We start from the raw sequence: 14,075 nt of genomic DNA, 5'->3' as shown, positions 1-14,075 counted from the left end.
GCCCACCACCGCGCCTGGCTAATTTTTGTATTTTTTGTAGAGACAGAGTTTCACCGTGTTGGCCATGATCTACCTGCCTCGGCCTCCCAGATTGCTGGATTACAGGCATGAGCCACTGTGCCTGGCCAGCTATAGGGTTTTTATAGATACAATTTATCAGGTTAAGGAACTTTCCTGATGAGTTAAGGTTAAGAGTTTTTATCATGAATTAATTGTTTGTCAAATACTTTTTTGGGGGACATTTGTTGAACTCATATGGTTATACTTTTTTAGACTGATACAGTGAATTATATGGATTGATTTTTACTCCTGCGAGGAATCCCACTTGATAATGATATGTTCTTTTTATAAATTGCTAGTATCTATTTGTAAGTGTTTTGTTCCAGATTTTTGCATTTATATCTATTTGAGATCCTGGTTTATAGTTTTCTTGTTCATAGTTGGTTTTGGTATCATGGTAATATTGACCTCACAAGGTAAGTTGGTCAATGTTTATATGCTGGAATTGTTTATATAGAACTGGTATTCTTTCTTTCTTTTTTTTGTTTGAGATGGAGTCTCGCTCTATCGCCAGGCTGGAGTGCAGTGGCGCGATATCGGCTCACTGCAACCTCTGCCTCCCGGGTTCAAGTGATTTTCCTGCCTCAGACTCCCAAGTAGCAGGGACTACAGACACGTGCCACCATGCCCAGCTAATTTTTGTATTTGTTTGTTTGTTTGTTTAAGTAGAGACAGGGTTTCACCATATTGGCCAGAATGGTCTCAATCTCTTGACCTCGTGATCTGCCCACCTCAGCTTCCCAAAGTGCTGGGATTACAGGCATGAGCCACCGCATCTGGCCTATTATTTCTTTCTTAAATATTTGATAGAAGTTTCCTGTGAAACCATCTGGGCCTAGAGTTTTCTCTAGGCAAGGCTTTTAATTACGAATTCCATTCTTTAATAGAAAGTGAGTTAGGTTATCTTTTTTGTTTGTTTGTTTGTTTGTTTGAGACAAGGTCTTGCTTTGTCAATCAAGCTGGAATGCAGTGGTGCCATCATGGGTCACAGCAGCCTTGACCTTCTGGGTTCAAGCAATCCTCCTGCATCAGCCTCCCAAGTAGCTGGAACCACAGGCATGTGCCACCACACCCAGCTAGTTAAAAAAATTTTTTTTGTAGAGATTAGGTTTTGCCAGTTTTGCCACGTTGCCCAGGCTGGTCTTGAACTTCTGGGCTCAAGTGATCCTTCCTCCTCAGCTTCCTACAGTACTAGGATTATAGGTGAGAGTTCCTGTGCTATCCTCTATTTATCTTTTTTTTTTTTTTTTTTTGAGATGGAGTCTCACTCTGTTGGCCAGGCAAACGTTGCAGTTGTGCAGTCTCAGCTTGCTGCCACCCCACCTCCTGGGATCAGGGGTTTCTCCTGCCTCAGCCTCCCAAGTACCTGGGACTACAGGTGTGTACCACCACACCCAGCTAATTTTTGTATTTTTATAGAGACTTGGTTTCACCATGTTGGTCAGGCTGCTCTCAAACTCCTGACCAGCCTCAGGTGATCCACCTGCCTCAGCCTCCCAAAGTGCTGGGATTACAGGCATGAGCCACTGTACCAGGCCTCTGTATTTATTTTTTAGTGAACTTTGATTGTTCGTGTTTTTTCAGAGACTCTCCATTTCATGGGAGTGATCAGATTAACTGGTAAAATTATTCATAATAATCCCATGTTATTCTTTTAATGTTGATAGGGTCTGTAGTGATACCCCTCTTTAATTCCTGATGCTGCTAATTTATGTCTTCTTTCTCTTTGGCATTAGTCTGGTTACAGAGTTACCCATTTTACTTTTCAAATAACTAGCTTTTGAGGCTGGGTGTGCTGGCACATGCCTGTAATACCAACACTTTGGGAAACAGAGGTGGGCGGATCACTTGGGGTCAGGAGTTCAAGATCAGCCTGGCCAACATGGTGAAACCTTGTCTCTACTAAACATAGAAAAATTAGCCAGTGTGGTGGCAGGTACCTGTAATCCCAGCTGCTCAGGAGGCTGAGGCGAGAATTACTTCAATCTGGGAGGTGAAGGTTGCTGTGAGTCAAGATTGCCCCACTGCACTCCAGCCGGGTGACAGAGCGAGACTCCATCTCAAAACAAACAAACAACAACAAAAACTAGCTTTTGATGTCATTAACTTCTCTCTGTTGATTTCATTTCTTTTTTTGTTTTACATTTGTTTGATATTGGCTCATTATTTCTTTTTGCTGTGTTGTGTTTAATTTGCTCTTCCTTTTTTTTTTTTTTAAAGTTTCTTAAGCTGGATGCTTGTATTTTGATATTAAATCTTCTTTTCTAGTATGAGGGTTTATGTTATACAGTTTTCCTGTGTCTCTTTTTTAAATTCAGAATATTTTCTAATGTCACTTTTATATTTCTCTTTTACCAACCATATATATTTAAAAGCGTGTTGTTTAATTTCTGAATATTTAGGAATTTTCTTGATATTTTTCTGATTTTTGGTTTCTGATTTAATTCTGTGGTCAGAAAACATACTGTCTGAATTTAATTCTTTATTTATTAAAATTTGTTTCAGGCTGGGCATGGTGGCTCACACCTGTAATCCCAGCACTTTGGGAGGCTGAGGTGGGTGAATCACTTGAGGTCAGGAGTTGAAGACCAGCCTGGCCAACATGGTGAAACCCCATCTCTACTAAAACTACAAAAAATTAGCTGGGCATGGTTGCAGATGCCTCTGATCCCAGCTACTTGGGAGGCTGATGCAGGAGAATCGCTTGAACCTGGGAGGTGGGGGTTGTGGTGAGCCGAGATCACACCATTGGACTACATCCTGGGTGACAGAGTGAGACACTGTCTCAGACAACAAAACAAAACAAAACAAAACTTGTTTCATGGCCCAATATATGGTCTATTTTGGTTGTTCTATACATATTGGAGAAGAATGTGTATTCTGCATTTGTTGTGTATAGGGTTCTATAATGTGAATTAGGTCAAATTAGTTTAAGTGTGGTTTATGTTTTCTGTGTATCGATTGCTTTTCTCTATTTGTTTTCTCAGTTATAGAGAGGAATGTTGAAATGTCAACTGTAATTATTCATTTGTTTTCAGATGGAAAGCCAGTAACCATACAACTTACCTTGTTTGTTTAGCTTCTCTGAGAGATCGTAGTCCTGTGTTGCCTCTTATTCAGTGTCCAAAAAGTAGTTTTCTAGTTTTTCAGGTGTTTATGGCAGGAAGGTAAATCTTGTTCTAGTTAGCTTATCATTGCTCAGAAGCAGAAGTTGTTCCCAAGTTTGTATACACCAAGTTTAAAAAAAAATTTTTATTGGTTTAAATTTTATCATAATGTTGTGGCCAATATTGCAACATCATTATTGGCTGAATTGTGAGAGCATGGAGTGATACCACAGTTATTATGAATATGAATCTGTGCTTTTATGCACCAAGGGATAACTGGAGTTACATACTTCTGAAATGCCTGTTTGGGCTATTTAGCAGAATAGTTTATACCAGATATAGGATTCCTTATAAATGGATTTATAAGGATAGTTGGTAATTGCCTAGTTATATAAAATTAAATATTTGTATACTTAGCACTTCAATAGTGAGAAGCCATTGTTTTTTCTTTAGCAAAACAGCATCATTTAGAATAACTGCACATTCTTTTTTCTTTTTTCTTTTTTTGAGACAGAGTCTCAACGGGCTGGAGTGCAGTGGTGCGATCTCAGCTTACTGCAACCTCCACCTCCTAGGTTCAAGTGATTCTCCTGCCTCAGCCTCCTGAGTAGCTGGGACTATAGGCTTGTGCCACCACATCCAGCTAATTTTTTTTTTTTTTTTTGAGACAAGAGTCTAGCTCTGTCGCCCAGGCTGGAGTCCAGTGGCGTGATCTCAGCTCACTGCAACGTCCGCCTCCCAGGTTCAAGTGATTCTCCTGCCTCAGCCTCCCGAGTAGCTAGGACTACTGGTGTGCACCACCACGCCCGGCTAATTTTTTATATTTTTAGTAGAGACACGGTTTCACTGTGTTAGCCAGGATGGTCTTGATCTCCTGACCTCATGATCTGCCCACCTTGGCTTCCCAAAGTGCTGGGATTATAGGCGTGAGCTACCTTGCCTGGCTTAATTTTTATATTTTTTAGTAGAGACGGGGTTTTACCATGTTGATCAGGATAGTCTCCATCTCTTGACATTGTGATCCCCTCACCTCGGCCTCCAAAGTGCTGGTATTACAAGCGTGAGTCACTGCGCCCATGCTATTAGCCACTGCTGTTTTTTTCATGGAAACTCAGCTATTGTTTTTATAAGCATAATCACTATTATAATATAAATGGTTAATTGAATAGAAGTTATAGTTTGGAGGCCAGGCACAGTGGTTCTCGCCTGTAATCCCAGCACTTTGGAAGACCAAGGTGGGTGGATCTCTGAGGTCAGGAGTTCGAGTCCAGCCTGGCCAATGTGGCAAAACCGCATGTCTACTAAAAATTAGCCAGGCGTCATGGCACACACATGTAATCCCAGCTACTTGAGAGGTTGAGGCATGAGAATTGCTTGAATCTGGGAGCAGAGGTTGTAGTGAGCCAAGAATGCACCACTACACTACAGCCTGGGCAACAGAACGAGACTCTGTCTCAAAAAAAAAAAAAGTTATAGTTTAGAGGTTTATATGGCTTGCTGGTATTCTTTTCTGGCATTTAAAATCCCTTAAACTCTTTTTTTTTCATTTGCTTTATTATATAATTTGTATTTTGTAGAAAATATCAAAGGATACAGAGGAGCAAAACCTAGTTCATTGACAGTATTGAACATTGGTAAGTTGTTACTTAGTAACTGTGATATTTCATGCTTCTCAAATTTTACCAATGGTTAATATTGTTAATAAATCAGGTTTTGCTTTTCTGTGTCTTCTGATATTTTCTTCAGTATACAACTTACAAATCAACATATTTTACCTCCACCTGTGTGTTAATAAGTAAATAGAGACACACTAACATTTGCTAAGGAAAGAAAAGAAATATTGGGCAGAGAAATAGGACGACTCATCCACTTCTCCTTGGTTGCTAAAGTATAGAAGTTGGGTGACCTACATATCTTCCTTTGGAAGTTGTGCTTATCAGAAAAAAGGAGGTCAATAGTAGGAGGTGCCTATTTTTGTGTTGTGTTAGATTACTTGTCGGAAGTTGTCTTTATTGACTGCTGACCTTTAGTTTCTCTTTTTGCTGTTTAGAAAATAGTTTGAAGTTTGGCACAACTGGTGTAAGTTTCCTGTTTTTTTTTTAATGGAGCCGTTCACAAAGTTGTATGTCATCCTTGCACTGTGGCCATGCTAATCTCTGTATTATTCCAGGTTTTTAGTATATGTGCTGCTGAAGTGAGCACACATAAGTTTCTTGGTCAGGCGTGGTGGCTTATGCCTGTAATCCCGGCACTTTGGGAGGCTGAGGCAGGTGGATCATGAGGTCAGGACATTGAGACCATCTTGGCCAACATGGTGAAACGCCATCTCTACTAAAAAGACAAAACAAATTAGCTGGGCATGGTGGCGCACACCTGTAGTCCTAGCTACTAGGGAGGCTGAGGCAGGAGAATTGCTTGAACCCAGGAGGTGGAGATTGCAGTGAGCTGAGATCGTGCCACTGCACTACAGCCTGGGCAACAGTGCAAGACTTCGACTCAAAAAAAAAAAAAATTATTGGCCAGTGTGGTGGCTCACGCCTGTAATTCCAAGACTTTGGGAGGCCAAGGCTGGCGGATCATTTGAGGGTCAGGAGTTCAAGACCAGCCTGACCCAACATGGTGAAACCTCGTCTCTACTAAAAATACAAAAATTATCTGGGCATGGTGGCAGGCACCTGAAATCCCAGCTACTCAGGAGGTTGAGGCACAAGAATCACTTGAACCGGGAAGGCAGAGGTTTCCATGAGCCGAGATTGCACCACTGCACTCCAGCCTGGGCTGCAGAATGAGACTCTGTCTCAAGAAAAAAAAAAAAAGAATTTTATTATAAGACTATTAAGTTGCTCATAGACGGAAAAGGAAGGCTGGAGAGACAGTTTAGGATAACTCCTGGGGTCTTGCTTGATATAAGGAATGAATTGACAATTTCATCAGGATGCCACCAAATGAATAAGTGCTAACCATTTTTTTTCCAGACTTGTATCATTTGCTCAAGATTCAGAATCTCCAAAAACCAAGTACATGTTTCCTAGAAGGAAATACCTAGGCATAAGAGAGGTAATCTCTTAAAAGGAAATCTAAGACCATTACTAAAACATCCTCACAGATGCTGGGAGGCCAGCAAGCTGTTCTTTACAGGTATACAGAAAGGATTAAAGGGGATAAGACTAGAGATTGGAATGCTTGAGAGGTGTTTTGCTGTAGAACAGAAAAGAGGTAACAGAGACTTGAACAAAAGATAGTGGCAATGGGATTGGCAGTGAGGGTTTTGATGTGAAAAACACCATGGAATCTAAAATTCAGTAACAAATACTTCTTTTAAATACACAGATGACTGTGGAGTTCCTAGATAACCTAGAGGAAGCTGATGAAGTATTATGGAAATCTGGCTCTGTTACTTAGTAACTGTACGATAGTGAGCAAATTACTTCTTTGAGCTTCAAGTATAATTTGAGGTGATAATTAGTTTAAAACAGTTGTGAGATTACATATATATATATATATATATATTTTTTTTTTTTTTTGAGGCAAGATCTGGCTTTGTTACTCAGTCTGGAGTGCAGTGGGTCAACTGCAGCCTCTGCCTCCTGGGCCTAAGGGATCCTCCCACCTCAGCCTTCCAAGTAGCTGGGAGTACAGTTGTGTACCACAATGGCTGGCTAAGTTTTCCTTTCTTTTTTTTTTTTGGTAGAGATGGGGTTTCACCATCTTGCCCGGGCTGGTCTCAAACTTCTGGGCTCAAGCAATCCTCCTGCCTTGGCCTCACAGAGCTCTAGGATTACAGGCATGAGCCACTTTGCCCAGCCCAGTTATAAGAATTAAATAAGCAAAATGCCTGGAATATAGCAAGAAGTCAATAAGTGTTAGTTCCCTTCCCTATTAAACAGTATTAAACAGGAAAATAGGGAATATTTCTTTTGATTTTTTTAGTTTGAGGTTGCTACAGGCAGGTGCTATAGTTTGTTATCTTTGTATACTTGGTTTTAGAACTTAATGCCTTTCTATATGGTTCTTTTTTGTTTTGTTTTGTTTTGTTTTTTGAGATGGAGTCTTGTAGTGTTGCCCAGGCTGTGGTGCAGTGATGCAATCTCGGCTCACTGCAGTCTCTGCCTCCTGGGTTCAAGCAATTCTTCTGCCTCAGCCTCCCAAGAAGCTGCTACAGGTGTGCGCCACCATGCCCAGCTAATTTTTTTGTCTTTTTAGGAGAGACAGGGTTTCACCATATTGGCCAGGATGGTCTTGATCTCCTGACCTCGTGATCTGCCCACCTCGACCTCCCAAAGTGCTAGGATTGCAGGCGTGAGCAACCGGGCCCAGCCCTGTGTGGGTATTCTTATGGAAACAGATGGGAAGTATTCTGGATTAGAAATCAGTTTCAGATTTAGAATTTTAAAATAAGCGTTTTATTTTTACTTAATTTCAGATGTACAGACAAAATGCAAAGGTAGTAGTACAAAGTTCTTGTATACCTTTCATGTACTTTCCTATTTTTTTTTTTTTTTTTTTTTGAGAGTCTCACTCTGTGGCCCAGTCTGTGGGACACTACAACCTCCAGCTCCTGGGTTCAAGTGGTTCTCATGTCTCAGCCTCATAGCTAAGATTACAGGCGCACGCCACCACGCCTGGCTACTTTTTGTATTTTTTAGTATAGACAGGATTTCACCATGTTGGCCAGTCTGGTCTCAAACTCCTGACCTCAAGTGATCTGCCCCGCCTCAGCCTCCCATAGTGCTGGGATTATGGGCATGCCTCTAATGTTAACATTTTAAATAACCATGGTACATTTGTCAATGCTAACAAGTTAACATTGTTACAGTATTATTAACTTACCTACCAACTTTATCCAGATTTTCCACTAACATAGTTTTTCTGTTTCAGGATCTAATTTAGGATACCCCCTTGTATTTAGTATATTTAGGTTTTTTAGTTACAGTTCTGTTATTAACTGTGACCTTAAGCATGCCACCTAACCCTTCAGGCCCTTGTCCATCCAAGATACCTTTTATTTCTGAAGTTTTGAATTTATTTAATATCTGTTACACAGTGTGCTCTATTTTTCTTTTGAAATAAGATTATAAGATTTAATCAATACACCTGATCTTGTTGACAGTAAAATTTAATTTTTATCTTGTAATTTTACTTTAGTATTAAAGGAAAACTATAATAATGTTGAGTTTTGGAAAAACTCAAAAGAGTTTTTTCTTCCATTTGAGCCAAAAAGATAAAAAAAGAGGTCTTGTATTTTTGTCACTGGTAGAGGGTCATGACTGCAAATTGTCCAGGTTCATGGTGTTTTGAACAAAGAATTGGACCAAACGTCCAGCAAAGCAAAGAAAGAATGAGGTAGGAAAAGAGCAAAAGCGGGGATTTATTGAAAATGAAAGCACACAACAGTGTGGAAGTAGACCTGAGCAGCATCTCAAGGGGTCCACATGTAGAATCTTCTTGGGTTCACATACCCCCTAGAAGTTTCCCATTGGCCACTTCATGCTAACCTCATGTAAGTGAAGTGGTAGCCTGCAATCAGCCTGATTGTTTACAGAAAACAGCCAACTAGAGGCTGATGTGAAGTTACAATGATCACACTCCTGTGCAAACATCTGATTGGTTGCAAAATCTTTGTAAGTTCACATCTGCAAAAAGCTACCAATCAGAGGCCAGGGCGAAGTTACAAAGTTGCAAATGAAGACTCCACAAGCAATCAGTCTGATTTGTTGGGGCCAGCCAATTTCTCATCTGCAGTGCTCAGAAAAGCTCAAAGGGAGTAGCCTCTGGTCCTTTACTTAGGCAAGGAAAGTTAGGGTTTTCCTTTCAATTTAGTTCTAGGAAGTTGGCATGAAATAGCCTTAGGTTCTCTGCCTCCAGACCTATTCTGCTGCCTCATCTTCCCCCAAGAGACGTGATCCCCATAAATCTTTATGGGAGGCAGAGGACTGAAGGTCTTTGTTCTGTAACTGCTTCATGCTGACTTGGGGCATAGTCTCTACCTGTTGGAGATCACAGAACTCTCATCCTGTTCTGTCTAGTGGAGGCAGGGTGGCTTTTTGATGGCCAGGGTGATGTCTTCACCTGGAACTGGCTGGAACCTTTGTTGCATGATCATCTGAAGCTGCATGATCTCTAGGTGAGAGGAAATGAATTTGGTTAACAGACTTAAAGGGGATTTTGGGAGTGGATACCTATGCTGTCAGGAGTGTTTGTTGTAGAGATTTGCTGGAGAAAAAACAAAATCTGGTGTGTTCTGGAATCTATGTGTTTCCTGAAAGTCTTAGCACGAGTGACTCCATTTTGGTTTGGTTTGTTGGGGCCTAGTGCATGAGCTTAGTCCAAAACAGTGGCCTCCCAGGATTTTGTTTAAGAAAACTCCCCCTTTTTGGTCAGGTTCTCACTCACCTGAGTGTTTGAGCTGTGGAGTTTGAGGCCAGTCAGGGCAACAAAGCAAGACTTTGTCTCTACCAAAAATAAAAATAAAAATAAAAAAACAGCTGGGCATTGTGGTGTGTGCCTGTAGTCCCAGCTGCTTGGGAGGCCAAGGTAGGAGGATCACTTGAGCCCAGATGAAGGCTGCAGTGAGCTATGCTCGTGCTACTGTATCAACCTGGGCAACAGAGTGAGACTCTGTCTCTAAATAAAAAAAAAAACTTAGGTTTTCAGATTACTAAATTGGATACATTAGTGTGGCACACTTTTATAGGAAACTCAAAAGATTGGCTTGAATGACTTGATTAAGTTAGAAATTTCTTTGAGATATTGAAGTGGAGATGTCGTACAGTTTTATAAGTAAATAAATGTAAATAAGTAGGTTTATAAGTACTTATTTTATTTTTTTGAGACAGAGTTTTGCTCGTCACCTAGGCTGGAGTGCAATGGCACAATCTCAGCCCACTGCAACCTCCGCCTCCTGCGTTCAAGCGGTTCTCCTTCTTCAGCCTCCCAAGTAGCTGGGATTACAGGCATGCCCCACCATGCCTGGCTAATTTTTATAGAGATGGTGTTTCACCCTGTTGGCCAGGCTGGTCTTGAACTCCTAACCTCAGGTATCCACCCGCCTCAGCCTCCCAAAGTGCTGAGATTATAGGCGTGAGCCACTGCAGCTGGCCCAAAATTTTTTTTTTTAGAGAGACAGAGCATGACTAGAGTGCAGTGGTAGAGTGCAGGCTACAGTACAGCACTGTGATCATAGTTTACTTCAGCCTTAAACTCCTGTGCTCAAGGGATCCTCCTGCCTCAGCCTCCTGAGTAGTTAGGACTGCAGGTATATGCCACCACACCTGGCTAATTTTTAAATTTTTGTAGAGACAGCATCTTGCTATGTTGCCAGGCTGGTCTTGAACTCCTGGGCTCAAGCGGTCCTCCTGCCTTGACCTTCCTAAGTGGTCAGGATTGTAGGCATGAGCCACTGAGCCTGGCCCTCATTCTCTTGTCTTCAGGGCCTTATCATAGTTATCTTTTTGAATTACTGGTAATGCGAAAGAGTGTAAGTAAAATTTGACTCTCAGTTATAGGGCTAATGAAAGAGTGTAAAAAGATCTTTCACTTTAGAAATCAACTAAGGCAGCTCTGTTAGTGTTGGAGGACTTTTCCTTAGTTCAGCTAAAGACGGGGTTCTTGTCTGTCCCGTGGCCATGAAAATTTAGGCTTGCAGATGCTTTAAAGGGTGAGTAAAGCAGAGGGTTTTATTGGGTGAAAAGGGAAAAAACGGGGAAACGGATTCTCCACAAGGCCAGAGTCCTCTGCTAGAGCATTTCCTGCCCTGCTGTTCAAATCTCAGATTCCACACAGGAAGAGGAAGGGCCAGGTTCCTCCCTGCTGCAAAGGGTGTGAACCTTCTGAGGCTTCACTCCAGTGGGCAGTCTGGTTGGACTTTCTCCAGGGACCCATTACCACCTGGCTATCTCATTCCCCCTCTAATCTTAACTGTCCCTAGATTAAGGACACAGACAAAGGCCCATCTTAACTGCTTCCTGCTGACAGGGGCGCTGTTTTGGGGAAACAGCAGTCAAGAGGCCTATTTAGGGGTTCCCAGTAGAAGGGGTCGTTGTCAGAGGCTCCGATTGCATGATCATTTGGAGTTTGATGGCCTGAAGGCACAATCAGACAAACTGGGTTATTAGAAAACATGTATCAAAATGAAACAAGGGGAGGGGTAAGGATGGCTCAAAAATTCTGAGGCCTTTTGCCAGTTTTCACAGGGAGAGGGAGGCCAAAAGCCCCAACGGTAAAGAAACTTTACCCTTTTACTGGCATGTTGGGCATCTGGGTTCCCTTCCTCTGAGCCCAATCTTAAGCCAACCAGTTTAAGGTTTGGGAAATTAACTCTTTCTAGTTTGGAAGATGCATTTGAGGGGAGTGTCTTGTAGTACAGAGACACAATTACCTATTAGTGAAGAGAAGAACTGAAAAGAAAGGAAAAAAGAAGGCGCCTTTTAAAGGAGTCCCCGAGGTTCAAGATGCATTTGAAAGGGGTACTGAAGATAAATGGCTACCCATCTAGAAAGAGGGCCTCCCTGTTTCCCTTATCTTCCTAGCAGATGCCCAGGATATGTGAGGGTGAGAGGAAAGAGCTTCCTCTTTCAGTCTTTTGTCCTTGCATCCCATCGACCTTGGCAGGTGCCACCATGAGTATCAAAGCAGCTTGCACCCATTAAGCCAAGGTGCCTAGGCAATAGAAATTACTTGCCTCACCTATGTCTCTTTCCCACCTACTGTCAGTAGCCTTAGAGTTCTCTAGACCTTATTTATGCCATGGATATTAATGTGGCCTTTATCCACGAAACAGGAAGCTTGGAGTTAGCTTAATCAGCAGGAGTTAGCCACACTCACCTGCACTGTGCCTTTTAACCTCTGTTGTCATTTGCCTCTGGATCCCTCAGATCCAGTTTTTTTTTCCTAGGGCTTTGACCCAAAACTTGGAATTGAGTATGGGACAAAAATGTGTCTTGGGGGGGTTGTATGGACTCCTTATCATAAGCTGAATGCTAAGGTGAAACTGTGGAACTGAGTCTTCCTCCATTAAGGGAGAGGAAAGGATGTCTTGTGACACACCCAGATAACTAGTGGCTGTAGTTATGGTTGCTAAGATTTGGGTGCATGGTGATTGGCTTTGGTTAGCTCCCTTGGTCTTACTTTCCCAAAAGGAAACCTCTGAGTGATGGGCATTCTATATATTCCCATCGCCTGGCAGAATTTGTAGGATAATTGCCCAGAACTAGAATATTGGTCCAGATTTTTACATTACCTGTCCCTCTTGTTCTTTCTGAGATGCAGCTGGAGATTGCTGGTTAGTTCAAAGGAACAGAAGGGTTAGTCTAAAATGTAGGTGAAAACTTAACTAATGAGTTTAGAATTTAATGACAAATAATGATACATTTTGGAACATAATTTCTCTCTTTCCAGTCCTCATTTTTATTAAAAAAATCATGATAGGACTGAGTGGATTACAAAATAGACCTTAGTGTTATATTTTGATTATTTGCATAAAGTGTAGCAAGAATAATTATGTCTACATAGGCCTTTTAGATTGGGCTTGATGGAACTCTGTTACTCAAGAAATCTCAGATTAGACATTTTAAAGCTGAGTCCGTCCATGGGCTGGGTGATCTTCTCCTCTTAAGGTCCCAAGATAAACTTGGAGCTCCTAGACCTGTTAGAAAGTGACATTCTTTGCTGACCACAGGTCAGGAACCCTGTACAGGGACCGTGAAATGAGGATATTAGGCCAGTTTCCCATGGTACTTTTATTTTGTTCTACAAGTCAAGCTTGACTCCTTAAAGGGAAGCATACCCTTCCAGTAAAAGCCTTGGTAAAATAACCATTTTCTCCATTTATATTCTGTTGCAAAAGAAAAATGGATTCTCATTGCCTTGATGCAAACACTTATATTGCCATAAGAATACTCACAAATAGGCTGGGCATAGAGCTCACACCTGTAATCCCACCACTTTGGGAGGCCAACGTGGGTGGATCACGTGAGGTCAGGCGTTCCAGACCAGCCTAGCCAATAGGATGAAACCCCATCTCTACTAAAAATGTAAATTAGCTGGGCGTGGTGGCTGGCACCTGTAATCCTAGCTACTTGAGAAACTGAGGCAGAAGAATCGCTTGAACCTGGGAGCTGGAGGCTGCACTGAGCTGAAATTGAGCCACTGCACTCTAGCCTGGGCAATAGGAGTGAAACTCTGTCTCAAAAATAAATAAAAAATAATTAGAAAATTAAAAATTAAAAGAATACTTACAGATAGTTTCCCGATTTTAGAGGAACTAAGCAGAGAGAAACATACATGCTCCAAATTTTTGTTCATGGGAATATACCTTACTCAATTATTAAAGGCCATAAATAGTTCAAAGTGAGTTTCCTTAACTCTGAAAAACAAAACAAGGATCAGTATTACCAACCCAAAGTCAAAAAAAGTCAAAAACCTTGCTTCAGCTTTCTGAATTCAGTCCACTTAATTAACTCTTGTTTTTTTTTTTTTTGAGACGGAGTTTCGCTCTTGTTACCCAGGCTGGAGTGCAATGGTGCGATCTCGGCTCACCGCAACCTCCCGGGTTCAGGCAATTCTCCTGCCTCAGCCTCCTGAGTAGCTGGGATTACAGGCACGCGCCACCATGCCCAGCTAATTTTTTGCATTTTTAGTAGAGACGGGGTTTCACCGTGCTGACCAGGATGGTCTCGATCACTTGACCTCGTGATCCACCCGCCTCGGCCTCCCAAAGTGCTGGGATTACAGGCTTGAGCCACCGCGCCCGGCCTTAACTCTTGTTTTGCTTGATATTGTAAATACTCAGAAAATGAACAGCTCTTCATGAGAACTGTTCATTTTCCTTTGTAACAATCTCCATAGTTATCAGAAGTCTGTATTTGAGACCACCCATTAAAGTCTTTTTTTTTTTTTTTTTTTTTTTTT

At 41.6% G+C, this 14,075-nt stretch overlaps 1 protein-coding gene and 1 non-coding gene across 2 annotated transcripts in view; one reads left to right on the top strand and one right to left on the bottom strand.

Annotated features, from left to right (window-relative positions):
- TAOK1 (TAO kinase 1) overlaps positions 1-14,075 on the top strand; it is a 178,512-nt gene that overhangs the window by 28,543 nt on the left and 135,894 nt on the right. The gene's annotated exons all lie outside the window — the stretch shown is intronic.
- Positions 5,264-5,369, bottom strand: LOC116553544. The gene has a single exon (XR_004269791.1). It is a non-coding gene; the product is annotated as a U6 spliceosomal RNA (small nuclear RNA).

The sequence above is a fragment of the Sapajus apella genome, unplaced genomic scaffold (assembly GCF_009761245.1).
Source record: "Sapajus apella isolate SASKATOON/1434 unplaced genomic scaffold, GSC_monkey_1.0 scaffold12, whole genome shotgun sequence".
NCBI lineage: Eukaryota > Metazoa > Chordata > Mammalia > Primates > Cebidae > Sapajus > Sapajus apella.
Note: the sequence above shows the minus strand (reverse complement) of the source record. Positions and strands in the feature narration are given on the sequence as shown.